The sequence below is a fragment of the Gasterosteus aculeatus genome, chromosome 2, assembly GCF_964276395.1.
Source record: "Gasterosteus aculeatus chromosome 2, fGasAcu3.hap1.1, whole genome shotgun sequence".
In the NCBI taxonomy this organism is placed as follows: Eukaryota; Metazoa; Chordata; class Actinopteri; order Perciformes; family Gasterosteidae; genus Gasterosteus; species Gasterosteus aculeatus.
In genome coordinates, this window is record NC_135689.1 from 4,947,929 (window position 1) to 4,969,399 (window position 21,471).

Genomic DNA, 21,471 nt, shown 5'->3' on the forward strand with positions numbered 1-21,471 from the left:
CCCCTCTAATGCTGCTGCATATTCAAACCACTAAGTGTGGACCACCATTCCCTTCGGCCCAAATAGATGTTGAGCTGATCAATGATACCAACAAAGAGACTGACAACAGGCAGTGAGGGCCGAACGATGGCAGACGGCCGTGGTAACGGAGTCGGTGTAAAATCAAACCGCCCTTCAAGGCGTGGCAGTTGCCCGCTGAGTTTTATTGGCTTCCTGCAGCCTCTGAGGCACTGGAGCTCACATCACCGGTGAAAATGACTCTTATTCATCGTCCGAGGCCCGGAGTGTGCACGGTGCGCTGGAAAGCCAACCAATCCGACGCTAAGTCATGTCCGCGCGCAGTGGGCTGCACCTTCATCCTTGGCCACGCCCCCTCCTGCAGACTGCACACTGCAGTGAGCTCCTTCACGCAGAGGACTGACGGGGAAAACCCAACACGCCATCCAGGGAAGTCAATACACGGCTATTCATTTTTTAACTCAACGTTTACCCCAAAAATAAATGGGATGCATGAATAAGTCAATTCTCATCAGTGTTTAATTACCGGACAGATAAAACAAGAAGAAGAAGCGTCCAGTCATAGATGGTGTGCAATCTGGGCCGTGCCTTCAGTGGACAGTAGGGACACAGGAGCAGGCAGGAAGGAGGGAGATATTCCTGAGAGGGCGGCTGGAGAGGACGGAGGCTTCTAACAATGTGCAGTGATCTGTCTCCTCGGTCACAGCAATGACACTGGGCTGCACTGATGGAGTGGAGGATCTCCTCCTCTCTCCTTCTCTCCCCATTTCGCAACCTCAGAGGTCACGGGAGGTCGTTTGGCTCAGAGCCTGGACTTAACACGTAACATATACCGCTATAGTGGGATACTCACAGCCAAATGTCGATTCCTTGAAAAGAAGCCGGTAATCACAGTGAGAATGTTGTCAATCAGAAGCTCTGAAAGAGAAAGACAATGTGAAGTCAGAGACGCATAGTTCCATCGTGGAGTCAGAAGAAAGATCTCTCATTTATTTCTTGGAGAATCTTGGCGGAAAGGTCAAACCTCTCTGATTATGCCGAGCAGTTAAAGTGGTGTGAGTATCTTTGGAAGATAAGCCATGGCATTACATCATGCTGACACCCGGTGTGATTAGCAGTCTAGAATAAAGCCGTGGAAAAATGAACTTTTAATGTGCACACTGCAGAATCCCATTAGAGCCAAAAGAAGAATATTGATATGTGTCTCCCGCTCACATAAATAAGATGACATATAGCCAAGTACAAATGAATTATGACTGAAAGCTACACGTTGCACACTACGCCTCAGTTATTGAACCAAATTATGGTCACAACCGTAGTACCAGTTTAATTGTCGGCTGTGAACCAGAACAACAAAACGTAAGACTCCACCCAGCAAGCTTTGGGATTCTACACATTTTTCGGCAAAATCGAGCCCCTTTTGAATAAACGTTTGTTTATAAGACATTGGATCCAATATTTAATTGACAAAATTTGAGCAAAATTGATTACTTAAACCAACTAATTATGAGCCGAGCCAGATCCCTGTGGCTGTTGTATTACACATTGTAAAAACAATTTGGTTAGTTTGGCACAAATAATGCATATAGGCGACATGTATCAGCGTTATTTAACCTGTGCATAAACCAAAGTGGACTTCCCGGAGTCTTGTCGTCGGGGAGGAGCCGGGGAGCAGGGAGATAAAAGGTTTGTGAGCTTTTAAGATAGCGGTATAGCCTCATCCACCCGGCTCCAAGCGAATTAGCGTTTTTTTTCCTCCCAATGACGCACTATTCCCTGCAGGTACAACAACCCGCTCTGAGATGCTTGCTTAGCAGCGAGCCGTGACCGAGGACTTTCCAGTGTGCACGACCAAATTAAAGAATTTTCAATTCCGTCCGTGCTCTTATAAAAAACCTTTCAGGGTTTTTTCTATTTGTTGCCAGATATCCTTCTTGTTTTCTCACCAAGACAATCGATTTCATGATCCACTGGACTTATTTGCTTTATTTTGATTGTATCACGAAATGCATCGACAGAAAGAGATGGCCGACTCCGGCGACATACCTGCAGTCCTCATAGAAACGCTGAGAAACTGTCAAAGTGAGTTATTTGCAGTTAGCTGAGGCACTAAAGTGACAGGGAGGAGTAAAGCAGTGCTTCACACTGCAGCACTCCAGGAACACAAGTGGCCTTTTATTTCAAACAGAAAGGTCAACTGACAAGGACTGGATTCAAAACAAGAAAAGATAAACTCAATCAAATTGGATTGGAAACATAAAGGTTCTTGGCTGCTATAGTCTTATATAATAAGATAACGTTAAAGTAGAAATATGCGTTATCCTGTAAAGGTACATTCATGGGTCCAATCTTACACAAAGAAGGCGGGAAAAAATGTAAAAGACCATAATTTGGCAGGCTGACATGGCCGACCGGCTGAGCCCGTTCTAAGATACTATCACGCAAAGGGAATTGCCTCTTGGTGAACATAATTAGATCTTTCACACACCTATGTATGTCCCCAAGGGACCAAACTCTACGCAGAGGCAAAAGGAAAAGGAATTTAACGATTTAATTTCTTTCATCGCAGGTCCACGTGAGTGATCCGTGTTATTATCAAAATGGACAATTGGAAATCAAATCGTTCAATGTCAGGATGTAGGTGACATCAAATGTGAAACAGTTCCTGCACTCTGAGGAGGAATTTAGAACAGGTTGAGCTATAGAGAAATAATACCTTGCTGCTACATTATTAATGATATTCTATTATTTTTTCATGTTTTTGCAAATTCTAACTACAATACAATTGTATAATGTCCTCATTGTCCATCACATGCACTTTGACAATGATTGTTGCTTTAATTTCCTTGTATGTTAGTGTCTCCTGTAACCATTAACCGTCATCTCATCAGCGTTACCAACATTTTTGCCACCAGTCCCCAACTCCATTTCATGTGTGAAAAGGATTCCAAAAAGCAGCGTTCTAGTTGACTCTCCACGGCTGGAACAAAGCTTTCTGCTGATATTCACACTGCTGTCCACGAGAAAGAGCATTCTTTGATTTATGTTTCCTCTTTATCCTCCAATTGACGAAGAGGGCAATGGAGTCCAAACAACTGGAAAAGTCACTCGGCACCGAACTACAGAACCATCCGTTCTTTAAACGAGATTACTGAGCAGCACTACGGTTGCAGAGCCCCCACGGCTCCCATGTTCTCCCCCCCCCCCCCCCACCCCTCTCTCCCCCTCTCTGTCTCCAAGACACGTGGCTCTCCATGACTGCTTCTCCCACACAGACGTGGGGTGGGGGAGGAAAGGGGTGGGTTGGGGTGGGGGCAAAGGGAGCCTACAGGAGACTTTGGGGGGCTCTCAGCTGCCCTGTGCTCTCTGGAGCGTAGCGTATCAACGCTGGAAGAAGTGCGTGTGTGAGCGAGGAGCGTTCTACGCAGGAGGAGATCTGGCCCAAATTTAATCTCTCTCTTGTGAGGATGGAGGTTTAGAAAAAGAAAAGAAAAAAAAAGAAGGGCCGAGCCTGCTGAAATCCCACCGGCAGTGCTGCAATGCAGGGGTTTAACACGGAGCCAGAAGGCAGGCGGACGCTTTAAAGAAGCGGTCGTGCGATCACACACATTTTTTGCACAACCTAAAAGGCCCACGGGGGGTCCCGTGAAACACAAAAGGCAGTTTGACCTGAGACACCGGAATAAAGAGCGTCTGGCGGTCGGAAGGAGGGACTCCCGATGTCATGAAATGGGTTTTACGAAGCAGCTCTTCTTTAAGCTTGGTCAGACGTCACATCTCAGTGCACAGGTAGGTCAGGGATTTGCTTCACGTACGTATTAAGTCTTAAAGGTACAGCGTGTCGCATTTAGGGGGCGCTATGGGCAGAAATGAGATATTTTATCTTAAATATCTTCTGTTGGTATTGTGTAGCTGCAGCACTTAATTCTGCACAAACTGAAACGTCCACGTTTCAACTGGTCACAGTCTGTAACCACACCACTAGACGCTTTATCCTTCACACTGTGTCTCCATAATGATGAACATCGATGCCTAAATAAGCTACGATCCAAGTGAAAACAACACCAAGACTTATTTAGTAATCCTATATTAGTCATAACTGGTCTGTGTGGATGCTGTTTGACGCAATCTCGCAAATGCCAAAGGATGTAGATCCCATAACTGGTAGTACGAAGCTGATTGAGGGAACGGGGCACATGAAAAGGTTTCCTTAATGCGCCGTTTGCCTGAATGTAAATGGAGGCGGCTGCCGTGGGCCTCGCTGTTTATCGCCCAGACAGTTTCCCCAGAGTGCGAGAGGGCGAGGAGCGAGATGGGTGGTTGCGTACATGACAGATCGCTGACTGTGGGAATCCTTTAAAGTCGGCAGAAACATGCAATCGGCGACACTTTGGCATCTTCGCGCTCCGATGCAGCCGGGGCGGAAACAAGAGAGAGAAAATGCGCTGCCCATCAAACGTTTGATGGCAACGTGGCGGCGCTCCTCCGTGCAGGACGTCCTGGTCCACGTGTTTATAGACGAGATTGTTCCAACTAAAACCAAACGCTTACTAGTTTCTGATGGTTACACACTAATGAATAAAAGTATTTTATTTCTGCCAATATATAACCCCTTAAATACCACACTGCTCTTTGAATTTGACAACATTGGTAATTAAAAGCAAAGCACACTTTAGGAAGTGAAGTTAACACATGAGGCAGGAAACTAGCAAAAAGTGGGTCGTCGTGGCGCAGGGGTAGTGAGGGGAGCCAAGGTTGGTGGTTTGAGTCCCGGCTGCCCCATGTCTCAAGTCGAAGTGTCCTTGAGCAAGACACATAACCCCTAATTGCTCCCCGGGCAGAAATGTAAAAAGCCACAGGTTAAAAATGTAATGTTAGTCGCTTGGGTAAAAGCGTCAGCTAAATGACCTGTAATGTAAAATAAAAACGTCACATTAAATAATATTAATTTGAAAGATTTTCCCTGTTGATGTGCAGGACTTGGATGTATATGTGTTGTTAGTAACACTGTTAAAAAGAGTCACTTAGCCCGGGACGATCAATACCACGGTGTCGTTACGTTGCCCCAGTAAGGAATGTTAGTGATCTGAAATGGCTTCCTCCTCCGTTCTGCCACCAGCAATTGTTTTGGGTTGTAAAATGCCGTTGCTGGTTGGAACCCCTGCTGGCAGAGTTCTACAGCAGCTTAACCGACAATGTTGCATCCAGCATCTCGTCAGAAGTGAGTCCCCAAAAGGTACCGAAAGGCCCCTTTTTCCTCCTCCACAAATGATCTCAATGGACCATTGTCTGCAGGTTCTCCTTCTAATACAGCACAATAGAACATATATTTGCCAAATGTTTAGTATACACATCTACGGATTCTTACCGTGTACTGATTTGTAAACTGTCAATGAACTTGTTCCCATACAAGTACCTTCAAGTAAATACCTCAAAGGCCAGTCCTCAACCTTTATTGTTATAATATCTATGCAGTTGCGGTCTCTCCCACTTAAAACACCTTTTAGTGGCTATTTTAAACCGCCATTGACTGCCTGCTGACTCCCTGCTGACTCCCCACCACTGCTGAGTGCCCCCCCCCCCCCCCCAGCTAACGGAGCTACCGGCACACACGGTGCTGCGTTCCTCTTGGCTGCTCTTGTTCTATAAGACTTTGAGGCGACTGCTTTCTCACATCGACGCTTGCTTATGAATTTATATTAAATAATTTTTAAGAGATATTTGGTGTCATGACAATGGGTTGCATTGATTTGCTTCATTCATTCAATCAATCAAACACAAAGGTTGCTGCAGACACACCTGGCACATATATGACATTTATTGAGTGCATTGTTGTAGTGAAAGTGTGTTTCCGCTGAGCCCCCACAGTGCTCACATGATAAGGGCAGACAGAAGCACTGTGGGCCGACACTCTTCACCCTCAGCATCCCTTACTATCCTGCATTAAGCCCTGTGGAGATCATCCTCTATTTAGATGCACAGGTTAAAAATAATTGGGCAGGGGTCACAGATCGATCGGCTAAATTTGAAATGTCTGCATCAAGTACATTATAAAGGTCTCCATCAGCCTCACAACCTCACAGCGAGAACAAGAAAGAGTTTCTTGGTCCTCCAGTCTTAACAGCTTTTACGGAGCGACTTCTTGCTTCACTTATTCAAACCGAATGCTATTTTTCACAAAGCTGCTGTCCATAAATCCTACTTTCCTCTGGTTACGTCCTTCGTGGAAAGACAAGACCTGTGTTTATGAGCTGAAATAAGGCGATTCATCATCTAGTTCCAGAGAAATGGTCAACAGCTGGGTGGAACCTGCACACAATTCCAGATTAATTGCTTCCCTCCTCACATGCCCAGTAAATGAAATATAACACACGCTAGACAGGGAGAGGATTGGTTCATATTAACAGTATCAATTCACTCCCTGCTTTTGACCATTAACATTGCACACACGTAAACGTGTTGTACCAGGCATTGATTGAGTTAACAGATTATTATCCCAATGGGAATAATTTGTTGATAATTATGGAAAGGAACAATCTGTGCAAAGACAAAGGGAGCAAAGACTCGAAAGCCTCCAGAGCTCAATGTCTCTGAATTATGTGCTACCTGAGAGCTGTGTGGCTCTAGAAAAACAACACAACTCCCCAGGGGACCAACAAACTCTTATAAATGTCAAATAGGTTCTTGTGATGTGCTCTGCAGGACCTTCAAAATAATAAACCACAAAAAAACAATATATATTGAAAGTTGGGAGGAACGATCGATTCTCATACCGTAAAGCAAGTGCTACACGTCCAATCTAATTCTGATCCTTTATATTACATGTTACGTCTTCTAATTTTATTTTATAATTTGGGGGAATTCAAAGAGTGCAGTGTTGTTGCGGAGGGCGGATGTTCTTTCTCGCTCCTTGTTGTGCGGTCAAAGGCATCGTGGGACAAACAACAGACAAGCCACAAGTAGCAAACAGAGTGGCTGCTCACGGGGATCATTCACCTTCACATCATGAGTAAACTCTATTACAAGGCCGGCCCAAATCTTGGAAACCACAGCGCCATTAGTCAAACACAGATTGGGTGTGACAGATAACCTCTCGTGATGATCTCCTTGCACCACAAAAAAACTGACTCTTGTTGCTGCACAATGATGCTGTATCAGAATCAGTCTCACCGCAGTGAACAAAACGGACACTTTCCTCCGGTTACAGGACATTTCAAACCATCAAATAAAGTAGGTTAATGGCAAAATATCTGTCAAATATTAGGGTAAAGGAAAACACTGTTGTGGAAAGATTTACCCGAAGAACATTGCAATATTTAACTGAGATCATCTGTAAAGTAGACAGTCATTTTCAATTAAGCGCTCATTAAAAACTAAATTAGAGCTGACCTTTGAAACGTGCTTGCACAGGGATGGGGAGAGGAAAGTAGACTAAATACTTTAACTCATCCATCTCTGATTGCAATTTAAATAAGAACTGCGCCGACATAGTCTGACGTTACATAATATTAGCCAAAGTGCCTCATAATGAAAAGCATGTCGTAATTACACCAGCTTCATCTAGTCATCATAAATACAACTTAAATTGTATATCTAGAATTTAAATTGTATAATCATTTTGTATGTGTGTTCCAAAATATCTCGTACGATCCTTTTTAAATGCTGAATTGCATTGATGTCTAGTGGTTAGCAATCAAATCAAGTGTAGTGTTCCTCAGTGCTGCTACCCGGAAACCGTCTCAAGTGATCAGCTGCACATTAGCAAATATTCATAAATACAGTAGCTCCTTCTAATTGCATTTATTTCACCATTGAAATAATATTTCTGAATACATCCGTGAGAGAAAACACAAAATACTGTTGACGCCGTGGGGGTGACGCTCCTGCAGCCAGACAATAAAGGAGAGACGCCGCGGGGACGCTCCTGCAGCCAGACAGTAGTGTATTATCACCTGCCCTCACGAGGCCTCGTAATCACAAGAGCGGCATCAACAATCAATGGCAGGAGCGAGAGAGAGGACGAGACCAATCGATGCCTGTTAGAAACATGGCGGTAATTGTGCACTCATCAGTTTGGAAGCAGCTACCTGCCGCGAAGGCCGAATCGTTGGAACGCTCCTACGATGAGGCAGATGTTGTGTCGTCCAAGGGTTGTGTCTCTTACAAGTGGTTCATTTTCTACTTGCAAACATTATACATCTAATGTTGTGAGGCTTCAAGTGAGATTTGATTCTTGTGATCCAACACCTGGTTCCCAGAAGATTCCCAGATGAAGATATCCTCATCAATATCGAAAATCAACCGATTGAGGGCTCAACAAGCAAAGTCTGTGGATGACCAAAGTCTTGGACTTTGTCCTCTGTATATTTTGGCGAACGGTAGCTGTAGCTCCTCATACAATGGAGCCGTCAGACGTTGTTGGCAGTCAGCGTCAGCTGGCTGACAAACACACACAGTGCTGCGGCCTGGCTGGTAAATGTTACCGCAAAAATACTTCACTCGCTGGCAAAAATGCAAAGTGAATCATTCAAAAGGGTCACATCAAATGTTTCCAGCTGGATGTTGCACTAACGGTACGTTTTCAGCACATGCCCATGAAATCAAACCGGGTTTTATTTCTTTCTTGGATTTCAAATCATGCAGTGGGCTGTGCATGTGATGTCTTCCTGTGACTTTCTATCATGGCGGCATTTTGGCTTTCCCGACTGTTTGGTACCCCTAAAAAACATCTTTAAAAAAACAATTTGATTCAGTTTGAACTAGTTGTAAAGTCCAGTTACACGAGGATGGGTGTGGTGATCTCTAGTTTAGTGTTTCTGCATAGTCATCCAGCTCACTTTAGACAAGTTAAATCTTGTGATTATCTATCCTTTTTATTCCTGCCAAACAAGACAAACTTTACAGGTAGCCGTGGGATTACTGGATTACATTAAATCTGGTTTCACCATAAAAAAGGACATAATGTCCACATTTTACGGCATCCTAACAGATGCAAGTTAATACCCTCACAATTAAAAACCAGAAAGCCTTGAAGAAACACATAACAAGCCAAATCTTTCTGCTCAATGGACAATATGTGAAATCCTGACAGAATTGTATCAATTATTCAGGAGGAAAAAGGCTCACAAAAAGTACTGCACCCCCCGGGTATGCAGCAGTAAATCACTGCGCAGCACCCCATCTGCCGCTTGTCAGAGCCAGCGATCGCTGTGAGCCCAGCGGTGCTGAACAACATTGATCCTTAAGTCAGGCCTGATTTCCATTGTGAATCGTAGATCAGAAAAAGTGCAGGTGAAACAAAGTCAGGGTAAAAATGTTAGAAAATCAAGAAACACACCTCCATCACATTTTATAGTGCCCTCATTCCATCTTCAGTGCCATAAGTGAAAGAGTAATTCCGTGCACACTGTGAGCAGTGGGATGTTTCTGAATCCATCTTGCGTGATTCACTTGGGCCAAAGGATGAAAAGAGTGTAAAAAAAAAAGTGTCTCATTAAATATTGAGCGTCCAGGTGATGGGATGCAGAGGACGAGGAGGGTCCAACACCCTCGTTGGTGTTCCAAAGCGTAACCTCCCCCAGAGACAAAATGTCCCACATTGAGACTTCAATCATGCAACGCCGGCGGGCGCGTAGGGCTCATGGCGGGCTCGCCGAAATCTGACTAATCGCTGAGCGAGCCACAGCGTAGACTTACTGAGCACGGGGCTATTTCAGGACAAGTAAACAACAGAATTCTCCTCAATATTCAGTGACATCAGTTCAGTTATCTGGAAAACCACTTCGTAACATGAGAAGTGACGCACAAACTGACACTGGACGTTGGTTTCTCCGGGTTCCTGATTTTGTGACAGTTTTGGCGAATGAACGTCTTCCCGGTACATTTTGTAAAGTTAGCATTTGCTGTCTGTCAAAAAACAAAAATCAATAGCGTCATTTGTACCTTCATTCAAGTCCTCATTGGCTGTTAGAAGTCACAGCAGCATTCAAACTGCAAATATGTGAGAAAAAAAGTCACTGTGGGTTCTAATTATGTTGCTGACGTTCAGTTATTCTGCACGTCCAACTCAATATTTTGTCTTGTCAGTCAAAGAATTACTAATGTCTAATTATCTAATTATTGGCTGTTTAAATTTCCTGATGTCTGTCTGCGACGCCCTTCGCCTGCTCTGGAATGTTAAACGTACCAAACGTGTTCAACTCTCAAAACAGCATCAAGTGATTATGAGCTGCACTGATCTTATCATGTGGACCAGAACCGCCGTCGCTGGCAGCGTTTAATGTGATCCAATATAGGTATTAAATAAATGCTGACACACCTGTACAGGATTTAAGCTTCAAACCGTTGGATGGGAAATAATCCGTGTGTGTTTTATAACTGCCTGACGTGTTGGTGGTGCTGCCTATGTGAGTCTATAAGGAACGTCAGCAACTGTTTAAAAACAATTAAATAAGAAGTGATGTTGAACTTGCTTCCTTTTGCACACGCTGCATAAATCAGAGGCTCCATTTTGCATCCACTAAACGCTCCAATATGGTTGAAAAGGAAAAAAAGGAGTGGCAGCTTAAGAATGGGCAGCGGCACATAATGCCCCGTTGGTTTGACTTCTATTGAGGCTTAACTTTTCAAATTTAGACTCATTTCTTCATTTTATAATGTGAAAATGTCGATGCTGCATAAATGAAAGGATCGTTTGTAAAGACATTCTTAAACCTTTCCGCCGCATGCAGGGAACCAGATGAGAAATGTACGTGTAAATCACTATGAGTGAACGTGCCGTTGGACGACGAGCTCGTCACCTGAGCCGAGCTGACAGGTCGTTCCTCTTTTCGCAGAGAAGAAGTCCAATTTCATCAGTTCCTTGTTTTTCAACCTAAAATGTTCCTGTACAAATAATAGTTTTGTCTGGAAAGTGCAAAAGAGAAAATAAGTTACGCTGCAGTCACATCCACTGTTTAAGTTTCTTTTCACTTGTTTTTTATAAAGGACTGACAAGTCGCTGATTAAAAACTGATGATGAGAATGAAGTGTGGGCATTTGAATTGAAATTGATTAATATACCATTCTAGATTATCTATTTAAGTGACACTTCAGTGAGGAACTCTCGTAAATGAAAAACGTGTCATTAAGACTTTTAATAAAGTGCTATCAGTCTTATTTCCATCAAGAGACACACCAATATGAATATGTAGAGAAATAAAACTACCAGCGAGGGATTTTACTTCATAAGTCAATATTTTGCACTAGACGGCTTAAAGTTTACAGATTGCAAATTGACACAGAATACAATACATCGGTGACGATTACAACCACTATGACTAAACAACAGACAACGCAAGCCGCAGGCATGATGCATCAGTTCTAATCAATCAATCAATCAAAAACGTAATATAGAATTTGTCACTCGCAGTAAAGAGAACATTAAATGCTGGCCCGTCCTTCCCGGCATAATAAGGGTAAGTTGAAATAAACGATTTATATTACTAATTAATTCTTTTTTGAGGGGGGGGGGGGATACTACGCATCAGGAATTCAAATGCACAAAACACAAAATAGGGAGCTTTTTCGATCTTTAAGCGATTCCTAAGCCGACTATGTCAGCTGGAGCCAACGGGCAGACGCACTGTCAGAGCTGGTTAACGGGGGAGGGGGGGGGGGGGGGACCAGGAGATGGAAGCAACTGATGTCCCTCCCAGCTGCAACCCTCATACGAGAGCCGTGCAGAGTGGCGGTTGTGAGACAGCCGGCGGTGAACAACCCCCCCCCCCCCCACCTCCACCTAAACCCCCCCGCAACTAACACGCACTAAAAACACTCGCAGCCACTCCGACTACGTCAGCAACGCAAGAAGGAGCTCAGGTAACAACACACACAGAGGGAGAGCCAATCCATTCTCTGCTCAGGTAGGTAGATGTTTGCTGCTCTATGGACGCTGTGAATGTCGTATATTATAGTAGCAGTATATTCCTCCTCTAGGAAGGACTTTGCATAAAGGGATTTGGTATTGTGGAAGTGGTAGTTTTACTCAAGCAAAGGTTCTGAATACCTCCATCGGCAATAACTGTCACCATCAACTGCTAATGACCACTTTCCTCCGTCCCTTCTATCTATCAGTAAATGAAAAACAACCCGATGTTAAAATTCAGATGAATCGCCTCCGCTTTGTGGTGCTTGTCAATGCCGACTCCACCGCGTCCCCGGGGACGAGTGGTGACAGCAGCGTGCTCCCTGCATGACACATGGCGAAGCACACTCAAAGGTCAATGATATCCCCCAGATTCGCTCCACACGGGCACGCCGGCCAGCCAGCCAGCCCTTTGCAGCCGGTCTAGGACATCACCCCAGTCTGACGTAGCCTGGTTGTGTTGAGGATGCATGACCGAGCCGGGGCCGTGCCCATGTCTCCGCGCTGGTGGGCGAGTGTTCTGCCCCGCTTCGCCACTGTGGATTTTCCCGAGCTCATGAGTCTTGTGCCCACTGTGTTCATAACACCGTCTGAAAAACCAACTATCAACCTCACTGTCACGGCCTCTTTGACGCATTTCCGTGAGGGGGGCGCAGACCAGCCGTGGCCCAGATAAACGGCACCCTGCACTGCATGGAGAGGCTCCCTGCAGCAGTCGGGTTTACATAAGAGCAGGCGATGCACAGGGAACGCCATCGCTTCCAGGGCTCCGTTTAAAACAAATCCAGACTAATGTGCTCCTCGTCCTTCAGTTTAAAAACCGCAGAGGTCTCTGGCTGTTGGCTGAAGCTATTTAGTTCAACATGTCACCAGCGCCTGGCCGGCTGAAGGGTCGAGTGTGAGGGAATGCTTGTAAGTGGTCGACTCAAGAGGAGAATCTCACTCTGGAAAACGATGATGAGCAAAAGATATCTGAGTGACGTGTTTCCTGTTTGGAAGATCGGTAACTGAATTTAAATGAATTTTTTTGTCGGAAAAGTCAATAAACCACCATAAAATCACCAAGGAATAAATTTAATATAGTTGACCAATAAATGCTTCCTGCCTCATTGCGGCTGCGGTTAACTTTACTTCTCAGAGCATCACTGATGACGAGTCATTAGCTTACGACGCTCGCTTGGAACCGCTTGGTCTTATTACAGCGGCCTGCTGCTGTGTCTTCTTTGACGTTGATGTATAATCAAGGCCCGAGCAGCCGACAACGTTGGTCATGCAAGGACCCATTGGAATTGGAATAATAATAATTATTATTATATTTTTAATTTCGTCTTGGAGTTCCCTTCCCAGCGTGATCTGTTTCACCGTACTGAATACTAACATACTGACATCATCAGTTCACTAATTAGATCCATAGCATTCTGCTTTCAAGGGCACAGAGAAGGGCTGAAGCCGAAGCAGAGAAATCTGTGGAAGCAGCAAATATATATGTGCGAGCATTCTGTTTGAGAAAAACAAATCCAAGCGCGCGCTAATTGGCTACGCCGACAAGGTTTTGAGAGACAGCACTACAAAATCTGAATGAGTATATCTCACAAATTGAAAGAGCAAAGCATGAACATGTGAAAATATGTCTTTGCCAAGAGCACGTGAGAATAAGTTGGACTTGAAATGAATGCAAAGACCCCTCAAGCGTTAAGGAGGATACAAGACCACTGCAGCGGCATTTTGATGCCCACCCACCCACCCACCCCCTTCCCTTTTGTTTACCTTTTTTCCCTCCTGAGCTGTCAGATGTTGTACAACCACACTCATGCAAGCCCTTGGCGATTAACACAGACATGTAAAAATTCACAAAGCATTTTCATTCAACCAAAAGAACCACAGTGGAGCTCTGTATTGGCTTTGGAGGCTTTGTGAAATGATTCAAGAGGACTCTCCAGATGTGAGGGGAAGATTGCATAAAAATGTATTTATCAGCAGCTTTTAAGATAACAATGCTGTGAGTGGACTTATAAAACTGGGCAAAAAGAAAAGATGGGAGCCATTACTTTTGATCAATATAGCGCGTTGAATATCGTGTCCATCTTGCTAGTCCCAACTATTACCAGCCTTATCATGGAGGAAATAGATTTTGCAACCCTCCATCATGCTCTTGGAGAGACAAACCAATTTGCTGTCAAGTCAATAATCTCTCTGCGAGAGATCGAATCTGCAAGATTTGTTCAAGTTGGCTGGAATACGCTGCCGGAACACAAAAATGAATGAATTTAGGTTTAAAATCAAAAGGGACGTTAATTAGTCAACGTTCATTTCTTCTCGTTAATGACGCTTCTTTTCATTGCAGCCTGACTCGGGGCAGGTTTGCTGAGCACAAATGGAATCTTTTATTGTCGGTGTGGCAGCCGCACAATGACCTGAGTGCAGAATGAGTGAGGGAGGACGGCTTAACACGCCGTGCACCTCCAGCTTTACAAAGCACATTAAGTGACCTGCCACTCACGCAGCTGGAGTCCTTCATTCAAGTCACACAAATAAAGTGCACTGGAATCAAAACTTCTAATTACAACAATCGTCATTTTTGAGTGCTGATGATTTTTCTATTACTTATTAAAAGATAAATATTTTAATGAAAAGGAACCGTAAGTCATATGTCAAAGCTCCAAACAATGGCTGCTGGTGAAATGGGTTTCATGACTAATGCGTGTCCTTATTTTGAACTTGTTTTCCTTTTCATTTCTCAATCTCGCCACAAGTGACACGACTGTCAGAAGAGCTCACAGGGATTTTTCATTCCGTATGCCGTGTCCTTCGCCTGCACGCTGGCCTCAAAAGACTCAAAGAGAAAAGAGGCAGCCTTCATGCTGAGCACCTACTCACACAGCAAAAGTATTACGCTCCCTCCTCTTTCTCTTCTCCTTGCGTATCTCTTTGGGTAATGTTGCATTCCACGGTGTTCCTCTAATGAAAAACATACATTTGTGTGCTCCTCTGATTTGTAAAAAGCTTGCAGGTTACACGATGCAACACAATTATAAGATTCCCCATCACCATCGCCTGCAGTTAAACCTAATTTCAAGAAATGTCCCAGTATGACACGCGAACGATTTCAATGCACGCATCTGCCAGAGTTATGGTTATATTTCTCTTTCTGTTGATGTTGGCAGCGCTCTGAGCCTTCTGAATTTCAGATGGGCGATTTCTCACAAAGCTAAAAAAAAATGGCAACTCAGCCCTCCCACTGCAAAAATCCCCCAGGGACTGCAGAGAGAGAGAGAGACAGAGAGAGAGAAAAAGTCTCCTCATCTCTGAGATTTCAGGGGACAGGAAAAAAATATATATTTCCAGAAGCTTTGTGATGTTTCTCTGTGTAGAAAGAAAACCTCAGATTGGCAGTTGCCTTTTGGGATGGACTTGGATGAAAAATAGGAACAAAACACTCAGAACCTTTGAACCCACACGTTTTAAACCCACTGGAACCCTGAAGGCGTGTTACAGGATGCACCTTATCTTCCAAGTTCAATCGCATTCGCCTCCACTTGCACTGATAATGTTGAGGTCGTAATTTAAGTGGGATTTTGTTGCTCTCGGGGGACCGGGATGAAACTGCCATCATTACCAGCTTCCTCCTCGGCGTGTATAGAGAAGCTCGGAGCCGACACAGGGTGCATTTCAAATGCCTCTGCGCGGTCCCCTCAGCCCTTCTGACGAGGACAGATCCCCGCGGTGGCTTTTTGGCAGACGCTTCTAATCAAAGAGAGGCACCGTTTCAGAGCTAAATACAAAAAGGAAATCGAAAATATACTCCACAGAACACGCGTATGGATGACGATGAAAAACACTTGGGCAGAGCTTGACCGTATAGCAGCGAGGACGTGAAGGCAGGGCGCGTTGCAACAGAATAGACGTCGAGGACTCAGAGCAGCTACGGTGATGATGAGGTTAGGTGACAGGGGTGCAAGCGCTGCGGCAGGATATAGATGTGATCACCAGCAAGCCAGTATCCCCCTGGAGACGGGGGGGTGGGGGGGGGGCTAAACAGGTTCCAGAGCTCTGACGGCACCAAAGACCAACAAGCTCACACACGCTGAAGCCTCGATGCATCTAACACATGACTTCAATAACAGACATCCTGTCTGCACCTTTGTGACACACGTGTGCACGCATGTGCATTCCTGAAAATATATATGCACATTGCTTTAATGCGTGAGTTGATTGAACGGCTGAACAGGCAGATGTATCCAAAGAAACAGGAGCAGAATAATGGTCATCGTCTACGAATACGAAGGCTAAAAAGCTGCCCTTTAAGCAGCGAGCACAACCTCACCATGTAGATAACAGGCGAACAACAACCTGGAATCTATGGGAAAGATGACTAAATGTCCTGCAGGACAAAGCCACTCCCCCTCCTACCTCGTGGTCCAGCTCGGGCCGACGAGCTGACTTACACCAGATGTGTCATATAGGAAGCTGTTTTGCTACAAATTGGATGATTAACAGAGCCGTGCCGCCAGCGCTGAGGCATTTGGCCGTGGAACGCGGCTCAGTGGAGGCTGATTGGCTTTCAGGGCCGAGGGGAGCAGATGGGACGGGGACTCAGATCTGGACCAAACAACAGAAAGAGCCTCCTTAGTCCTGCGTCGACATGCCACTGGTATACTGCTCTGTAATCAAGAAGGATTCAACCCCCCCCCCCCCTCCACCCACCCCCCAATAAAAAGAGGCAGCTCTGCTTGTGGTAGTGTAGCAGAGGCCTGTTCTCCACGGCGCCTTTAGCTCCACCCCCTTCACATTAATTATGCAGCTCAATGCAGCACTCCGGATCTCACCCACTGCAGCTCACCCACACTACAACACTCCGCTGCCTTCTCCCACTCTCTCTGTCGCTGTCACACACACACACACACACACACACACACACACACACACACACACACACACACACACACACACACACACACACACACACACACACACACACACACACACACACCACAGTGTTGATCTCTGCTTTCCCTTCACGAATAGTCAGACAGCGTTTAACTCACCTCGAGAACACTGCGCTCTCTCAAGGACGAAAAGACATGACTGTAGCAATTATTTTCTTCCATTCTTCAATGGATTTCGCAAGGTTAGAGGATCTAACACCTCTTCGCCGAGGGAAGTAAAAACACCTACATGTGTAAAACACAGGTAGAAATAAGATTCTTCAAACCACAGCTTTCCCACCGGCCACCAATAGGAAGCGGCCGTTTGGGGCATCGGGAGCATTTGGTGTTAATAAATACATCTAATACAGTTACGCACATTGCAGCTTTATCTCTTTCAGAGCCCCGGTGCTGATTTCTGTGAAAATCAGAAGCAAACACGCTGTGATGTGCCGCAGCAAACACACTTCACAGCTCAAACACCTGTCTGCCGAGGTGTAATTGACTCAACTACTCAGGAACACTGTGAGTGACACAATCAGACCTTGTCACAGGAAGCAGAGAGAGCGAGATAGAGAGTCTCCACGCTACACAACGTGAATTGCTGAGTAGAGGATGGGAGGGGGGGGGCAGCTCTAGCGTTTCAGCCGTCCGACCCCTCGGGCAGGCGAGCGGGACGGGAACGTAGCAACTGTTTATGGAAAGCAGAAACAAGTTTCTCTGTCGAGCTTTCACGTGATTAGGAGTCATCCGCTTCTACGCGCGTGTGCTCGTGTGTGGGTGTAGCTCGCTCCACCAAAAGGCCGCGTAAGTAATCTCATTTAAGTGTGAGGCTGCCCCGCGTGAGTCATCCGTGGATCCCGTGCACACTGCCTGGCTTTAAGCTGAATTAATGTGTGGTGGTGGGGGGGGGGGGGGTATTTTATTCAGTTCATAGGCATCACTATTTGCTACTCCAGCATCATCAACGTGATGTCCAACCACAGGCTTTCAAAGGGTGTGCTCTGTTTGTTTCCCCCCTATTGTTGCCCTTTACAATAAGCTCAATAAAGTGACTCTCCATGTTTGCAAAGATGCTACCTCTGGAACAAAAGCAAACTGCGAGGCAGATGTTCCTGCTGAGGAAAACATGGCCGGGGAAAACGGGATCATTCAGCTAGTGTGGGGTGAAGCGAATGTGTTATACGCTTACATAATCCAGGGGGAGCGTGAATCGACTACTCCCTCTGTCTGCAGGAGCATGAGTGCCGGCAGCCGCGGGTCGGCTGTTTCGAGCATCGTGCTTCCATAAATAACCCCCCCAAAAAATAAAATAAAACATCCCCGTGCTTCTTCCCCGGGTGCCGGGTGCACAACGGGGCTCTCTGGGAGGCTGCCGCTGATCGTGCAGCTCGGCTGCTGCGGGGGTCTTTTCGGTGCATGGACCCGGATGGTGAGCAGAGAACACGGCGGGGGCTGGGCACCGCAATGTACTGCAGTGCACGTAGCTCTGCGATGCACACCCACTCTCTGCCGCTCCTGCTCTGCCTCTGACAATCTCTCAATCTCTCGCTCGATCCATCGCCCATCGCTCGGGTTGCACGTCTTACATCCACATCTCCGCTGTCCTCTCTTTGCTTTCGAACGCTTCAAGGCCATTTTTTTCCCCCCCTCGGCGTTGAAGCCGCCTGTGATCCAAGTGTCCAACGGCGTCTCTCATGTTCTTCATGGAAAGTACCCGGCCCTCTGTCGCTGACTTGCACACTTAGTAACTAATAATACATCTTGTAACCTTTTCCTGGCGATGCAGAAGACACACACACACTGTTTTTCCACTGACACTTAGACACTGTATTTATCACAGAGGGATTCTAGTAAAGCCATTGAGTGCTTTCACTGTGTTTCATCTGCACAATCTAAACAACACAGATGTAACACTATTTCACGGCACCTCTTCTCATCCTGATCTGCAGAGTTTGAGGGATTTTTGCCAACTGCAGGATGTCACAGTGACAGCCGTTGGTGCTCCGCTATGTTGCCCACACCATCGGTTACCGGGGCACACCAAACTCTCACACACACACACACACACAGAATGAGCAATGACAAGCCCAGCAGCTGCTGCCTTCGTTACCAAGAAAGTCAGCGAATCTTCAAAAGAGTTACCGTACGTCGTTGGTATGAATACATGAGAACAGATCTCTTATTTCTGTTCTCAAAGAGCAAAACTGAGGTTCCTCACTATCCAGCATTCATCGAAGGCAAATTCTTGCACAGGACCAGAGCTGTTTATTTTGGGATGCTGAAAAGCCTGCTAGAAAATACTGAATTAGATTTAAGTTTGGGTAAACTAGTCATCTTCTCTAATTTGGATTGGTTTAATCTCCTCCGTCTCTGACACGAAGAGGGATGCTGGGTAATTCTTGGAAACCGTGAGGGGTCTTGTTTCCGTTTGCCATTAAAGAGCACAGGTTCCTAATCATTGCTATCCGAATGTGTGTCTCAGTGTGCCGGCTGCATCCTGCAGAGACACTTTCCTGCTCGCTTTCAACCGTGATATGAAACAAAGCTTTGTGTGACAGCGGGTGTCAAAGCTACAGCGGCTGCAGCCAACACATGTTTTACATTTATCTTTTCAATGACTTAGCATGACACCACTACCTGTTAGCGCCTCCTCAATTATTTTCAAATTGATTTTCTTGGAAACGTAATGACTCAAAGGGCACCGTCGGCAGACCAAATGTACGATTCCTGCCCTTTCAATAACATCATCCTCTTGATTTTATATTACCACACGAATGGACCCATGTAATGAGGTGTCAAACCTCAATGATTTTGATGCTGCAGTCAATTTCATGCCCTAGTTGGATATGCCTCTTGGAGCTTTGCATTGAAAAAGGGAAGTTAGAACAAAACCACAGCAGTGACACTCCCACCTTGAGCAAATAGTGATAATACAGGTAGACAAGCACAGGGAGGACACGTTGTTTTTTTCTTCTCTTTTTGCTAAGGAAACAGCCATGAACTGAGTCCTCAGCACCTTTCCAAAAAAAAGAGTTCTCTTTAGGGTGGACGGTGCTCTAGACGAGGAGCGCTGCATGAATAATGGAAAGTGTTTTCGACCGAAAAGGACAGATGTGCACAGCCAACAGCCGTTCCTGTCAGAGCAAAATAAGACTTCAAAAACGAGCATCGCCGTCTGTCAGGTCGTCTAAAGAGACATTTTTTAGTGGAATAAGCTTCACCTTAGACTCTCCTTGGACCCTCTTTATGAAAGACTGGTTCGCATCACACAATTGGAGAGAAGCTCTGTCCATGGTGCTGAAACGACTTACACTTCGTTTCCGGGCCTCCTCCTTATTCCCCCCCAGATAATTTCAGTGTTGAATAATTTAAACATGATTTAAATCCAGTAGCAAGGATCAGTGAGGCGGTCGGCTCCATGATTATCTTGTACTCATGTGTACTGTGGGAGGGTGAAAGGTATTAACCTTGCTGCTTTGTGATATGAAAACGAGGGTACATACTGTGCTCCTCGTCCTACCTAACGCGACGCTTTTACAGCGTGCCCACACAAAATACATCCATCCATTATTTCCTCCCATTCTGCAGCAGGCCAGTGCACACAGACGTTTGGTACAGAGGAAACACACACTGCCCACTGCTGGACAGTAACATATCTTCATTCAGAAATGATGAAGGTCAGACCACCGAAAACAAAAGATGGTGGGATGTATAAAGATAATAATGCATAGTTTGAAAAAATATAAATGTGCTTTAGTAGTAATAACAATAATAATAATTAATAATGATAATTATGACAACAAACTACACTTGAATTAGTTTCAGCTTATTTTAGAACCATATGTTCAGAGCATAAATACTCCAGCGAGGGTAAACATTTTTTTCCCTTATTATGTGGTAAAATGTCCCAGAACATCGGACCAACCAAACTAAAACTCATCTCCCGGCTCCAACGCCATCAGAGCTCGTTCAATCTGTTATCTGATTAACCCCAATGGGACACAACGCGGGCATGCACGACAGAACCAAAATGGACTTCTGGTACTGCGAGCTCATCAACCAGGGGGGAAAACTTTACTTTTAATTCCATCGAGGGAACACAACCAAGTTGTACATATGGTGGCAGTGATGGCGGAGGCTGGATGCTGAGGCAGCTCTGCGTTGGGGTGTAATGAGATACTGCAGCACTAGAGAACCGTGTGCACAGAAACTTGCCTGGAAGCATCAGGGAGTCCCGCACTAACCTCCCCCCTCCCTTCCCCTCTCTTCCTCTATCTCTCCCTTCCTCTGCCTCCCCTCTGCTTTCCTTTCAAGTCTCTATAATGTACAAAATGAATAAAACAAGTCACGCGTCGTTATCCCAGTGTGAAAGACTCAAAGACGGCAGATGAGCCAGAATGCAATCTGGCAAAAGACGCTAGAAAAAAATAAACTTCAGAAGTGTAAAAAAAAAAAAAAAAGAAAAAAGAAAAAGCAAGCTTATAGTAGGAGAATATAACCGCTTACCTTCTGTGCAGGTCGCTCTCCTCTTGTCACCGAGCTCTCCCCCTTCTCCACTGGCTCCGACACACTTTGAGATAGAGAGAAAAATAATCAATCTTCTCTCACTTTCTCTTATTT

General features: G+C 45.3%; 1 protein-coding gene across 13 annotated transcripts in view; it reads right to left on the bottom strand.

Moving 5' to 3' along the window:
- The window catches only part of LOC120828943 (synaptotagmin-2), a 50,577-nt gene that overhangs the window by 27,309 nt on the left and 1,797 nt on the right, over positions 1-21,471 (bottom strand). For 9 of the 13 annotated variants that reach the window (XM_078087201.1, XM_078087237.1, XM_078087184.1 and 6 more), the window contains 2 exons: positions 21,358-21,421; positions 872-936 (listed from right to left, as the gene is read on the bottom strand). The gene's annotated coding sequence lies outside the window, so the exon portion shown is untranslated. The remainder of the gene's footprint in view (positions 1-871; positions 937-21,357; positions 21,422-21,471) is intronic. The other 4 variants (XM_078087216.1, XM_078087263.1, XM_078087211.1 and 1 more) reach the window with 1 other exon arrangement.